This window comes from Cyprinodon variegatus, unplaced genomic scaffold (genome assembly GCF_000732505.1).
Source record: "Cyprinodon variegatus isolate N-32 unplaced genomic scaffold, C_variegatus-1.0 Scaffold994, whole genome shotgun sequence".
NCBI classification, from domain to species: Eukaryota; Metazoa; Chordata; class Actinopteri; order Cyprinodontiformes; family Cyprinodontidae; genus Cyprinodon; species Cyprinodon variegatus.
This window is the reverse complement of record NW_015151447.1, coordinates 21,669-26,760: the sequence shown is the minus strand read 5'-3', so window position 1 is coordinate 26,760 and position 5,092 is coordinate 21,669.

The following is a 5,092-nucleotide window of genomic DNA, read 5'->3' as shown; positions in this document are numbered from 1 at the left end:
ACATGATGTCCAGCCCTGCTCTCCTTAGAGTTTATATCTCACTTAAGGGCTGGTTTATGCTCAGAAACCAGGTGGTCTGCATGTGTCGCAGTGAATGCGGATATGCCCCGCCCCTTACACAGACACTCTGCTGCACCTTTCCATAATTGTAGGTGAGTGCAGACAGTGCCGCAGACTGGAGGCCTCTGATTGGTCAAATCTACATCCGCTCTACACTATGCGTTTTTATTGTCTGGTACCCTACCGGCTTGTTTTGTTTGTCTGGCCGCCATTGTGAAAAAACGACTGGTGAAGATGGAGCAGCTAGAAGAGCGAGGTGGGCGAGAACGCTGGGACCCTTTTTCCACCTGGATCCCCGCTCTTTTTGGCCCTCATGTCCCTCCGTTGTCGCACAAACTTGCCCCCACTTCCTCTCCGCCTCGGCCATAACTAGACCCTCAGCTAGTTCCTGATTGTCCCTCTTGCGTTGTGGTGTGGAATAACATAGTGCAGACCACGCTTCAATATTGGGCAGAAATCAAAAATACCTTCGACAAGCTCACTGAAACACACTGCTGGGGGAGGAGAACCAGCCTTTAAGGCTACGTTCATACAGCAGCCTGAAGTCACCCAAATCTGTTTTTTTTTTTTTTTTGCTCATATGTGACCTGGATTTGATCTTTTCACGGCAGTCTGAACAACACAGATCAGATTCTTTTTCCAATGCGACCCAAGCCACTTGGCTCTGTGGTCCTGAATCTGATATGAATCTGATAATTTCATGAAGGTCAGGTTGCATGACCTGAACGCCATTAATACCAGACAAAGGTCACTATTCCACTTAAACATAAAATGTTATGAAATAATTCCTTAGAAACAGTTTAGCTAATCTGAATGATAATTTTTACCTAATAGGATACCCCCCCTCCTCCCATACCTTTAGAGATAGGGTGAGGAGCTCAGTCATCCAGTAGGGACTCAGAGTAGAGCCGCTGCTCCTCCACATAGAGAGGAGCCAGTTGAGGTGGCTCAGGCATCTGGTTAGGATGCCTCCTGGACGTCTCCCTGGTGAGGTGTTCCAGGCACGTCCCTCCGGGAGGAGGCCCAGGGGGAGACCCAGGACACGCTGGACGGACTATTTCTCTACTGGCCTGGGAGCCCCCGCGACCCGACCTCGGATAAGAGAAAGAAGATGGATGGATGGATGGATGGATGGATGGATGGATGGATGGATGGATGGATGGATGGATGGATGGAAACAAGGGCTCAGAAGGTGTGCGTGCAGTGATTCCATCCAGTAGGGAGGATTTTACCCACAAAAGAAACACTTAACAGTGAGCTGCAAGACAAGCAGCTGTTTTAGAAAAGCTATAATATTAAGACAACTTCTTGTATTGAAATCAAATAAACGCAAATCTGACATTTTTACTCAACAAAATGTTTCAGTGATAATAAAGCTGAGGGTCACATATTTCACAGAGGTATTATAGATCTTCTTTCCCTTCCAGTCAAGCCAATTAGAATTATCCTGATGATCAAAGGCCAATGTTTTTGCTTCTAAAGCCGGGAATACACTGGATGATTTTTTTCAATCGTTGCACTCAGCCACAACTCACAGGGTACGAAGAAACCGCAGGGTTTAAAAGTTCCTAGCTCACGATGTTTGTTCTCACACTGTGCGACCCAACGCTCTGATGCAATCTACCTGCTCACTCTGTACATCCAAACCAGTAGAAGAGGAATATAAAGCTCACTAGAGTGAAACGCGCTGCCTTTCATATTTGGGCAATTTAGTGCTGAAAGCCCTAAAAAGAAAAGGAGACGACGTATTTGGACAAAGACATGGCTGAGAAAACGTGGCTACTATGGTCGTTAGAGGCTGATCTCCCCTTGTTACCCCCTGTACAGCTACACCACACACATTATCAGGATGAAAGTCGGCTAGATCGAAAATTTTCACACGACTGGAAAATCGGCCCCAAAAGGACAAAAAAATTGTACACTGTACGCCCAGCTTTACCAGGACAACTTGATGCTGAGTTCATGTTATTCCTCTTCTGAAGAAGAATCTCTGACCATCCTTTGTCCTAAAGTTCATTCTAGTTTGTGCATTACAACAATGAACTTAGGTGAACCTGTTCTATAAGAGCTACACCGAATGGATGGAAATAAACTGAAAAAACCCCCCCAACTAAATGAAGTGTTTGTAGGCCTAATCTAATTCATGCTCAAAACCCCTATAACTGTAATACAAAAATACTAAAAGACAGAGTGGGTTAAAATAGGTTATTCATATGCACAATAGGTTTAAAATATTTAAACAGTCAGTTAAAAAAANTGATCATATCATGAAGGCCAAGTTGCATTCATCAGTCCTGAATGCCATTAATACCAGACAAAGATCACTATTCCACTTAGAGTAACACAAACATAAAATGTTATGAAATAATTCCTTAGAAACAGTTTAGCTAATCTGAATGATAATTTTTCCCTAATAGGACACCCCCCCCCTCCTCCCATACCCTTAGAGATAGGGTGAGGAGCTCAGTCATCCAGGAAGGACTCAGAGTAGAGCTGCTGCTCCTCCACATAGAGAGGAGCCACTTGAGGTGGCTCAGGCATCTGGTTAGGATGCCTCCTGGACGTCTCCCTGGTGAGGTGTTCCAGGCACGTCCCAACGGGAGGAGGCCCAGGGGGAGACCCAGGACACGCTGGAGGGACTATTTCTCTACTGGCCTGGGAGCGCCTTGCGACCCGACCTCGGATAAGAGGAAGAAGATGGATGGATGAATGGATGGATGGATGGATGGATGGATGGATGGATGGATGGATGGATGGAAACAAGGGCTCAGAAGCTGTGCGTGCAGTGATTCCATCCAGGAGGGAGGATTTGACCCACAAAAGAAACACTTATTAGTGAGCTGCAAGACAAGCAGCTTTTTTAGAAAAGCTATAATATTAAGACAACTTCTTGTATTCAAATCAAATAAACGCAAATCTGACATTTTTACTCAACAACATGTTTCAGTGATAATAAAGCTGAGGGTCATATTTCACAGAGGTATTATAGATCTTCTTTCCCTTCCAATGAAGCCAATTAGAATTATCCTGATGATCAAAGGCCAATGTTTTTGCTTCTAAAGCCGGGAATACACTGTACGATTTTTTTTCAATCGTTGCACTCAGCCACAACTCACAGTGTATAAAGAAACCGCAGGGTTTAAAAGTTCCCAGCTCACGATGTTTGTTCTCACACTGTGCAAGCCGATGCTCTGATGCGATCTACCTGCTCACACTGTACATCCAAACCAGTAGAAGAGGAATATGAAGCTCACTAGAGTGAAACGCGCTGCCTCGACTATTTGAGCGATTTTGTGCTGAAAGCCCTAAAAAGAAAAGGAGACGACGTATTTGGACAAAGACATGGCTGAGCAAACGTGGCTACTACGGTCTGACAGTTTGACAGAAAGAACTCCATTTCACTCATTGCAGCCCCGCCATGCTTTTTTCCTTTTTTTTCATTTGCTTTTTTCCTATGAGAGGAGGAAGACGAAGAATCCTTGTTTGCCCACTGAGTGAATTGCCTACAACCACCTTATGACGGTCGACTGAATTTCAAACGTTTGATTTTATCCCAACTTTACGATTCCTGATGGGGAGGTGGTCGTTAGAGGCTGATCTCCCCTCGTTACCCACTGTTCACTACACCACGCACCATCAGGCTGAAAGTCGGCCCGATCGAAAAATTCTCATACGACTTGAAAATCGTCCCGAAAAGGACAAAAAAGTTGTACACTGTACACCCAGCTTTACCAGGACAACTTGATGCTGAGTTCATGTTATTCCTCTTCAGAAGAAGAATCTCTGACCATCCGTTTATCCTGAAGTTCATTCTAGTTTGTGCATTACAACAATGAACTTAAGTGAACCTGTTCTATAAGACAATTAAATGCGGTCTGTTTAACATAAGATCGCTTTCTTCTAAAAGTCTGCTAGTTAATGACTTGATTTGTGATAATCACATTGACTTGTTTTGCCTTACAGAAACCTGGCTGCAGCAAGAGGATTATGTGAGCATAAATGAGGCAACTCCTTCAAGCTATTTNCCCTCCTGCAGTGCTATTTTATCAACAGAACATAACACATGGTGACAAAACAGAGTATTGTTCTGACAGAACAATTGATCAGGTCATAAGACAGAATGCTCCACTGACTGAATCACAAGACAGAGCTGTCCTCTTGACTGAATCACAAGACAGAGTGGTCTTCTGATTGAATCATAAGACAGAGTGAAGCATCTCATTTCTCCAATATTTCATATGTACATACATTAATTTTATAATAATCATTGAATAAACCTAACATTTCCGTCCTGTTGTGCATATAAACATCAGCACGTAGCACTTCTAAAACCATTTTTACTACACACATCATAAATGCATTGCAGATAAGGAATTCAGTAATCAAAGATCAATATGCAAAAAACTAAAATATGAAAAGGATGAAAATGTAAAACTTAAGCAAAAATGTAAGATTTATCAAGAATGTAAAAGCTTCAAAAACCTGTCCCTTGAGTAGGCAAAACCTCTCTAATAGAGGGAAAATTCCTACCCGACCCTTCCCTTGGAAGCGATCATTATCCCTGTAACAGATTACACAGTTGCAACATCATCAGTATCCTCACCAGCATATTGGCGGAGTTGAACATAAGTAACAGCTGAATACTGGATTAGAGTGGATCCCATCATTTTCTGAATCATTGACTGTAGGCATGGTATTAAGCAACAAATAAAAAGGAAAAAAAATGAGGAACAATCCTACAAATGGTAAAGCTATCTTCATCAGCACCTGTCACCATGATCCCATGGTGAACAAACTTGTCCATGGTGCTGGACTTACACCGGAGGTGTGAACTGTTTTGTTCAAACCTTCAGCAACGCGCTTGGCATACTGCCACCACATATTGGCACCATAGGGATGACATGCTGTGGATACATCAAAAACCATTCTGGTTTTCCTTTGTTTCTGGTGGTCAGTTTGAGTCCCTAAGAACACCAGTCCAATGGTCACCATCAGGCAGCAGAGCCACTTTAGTTTTCCCATCTTCACCAGT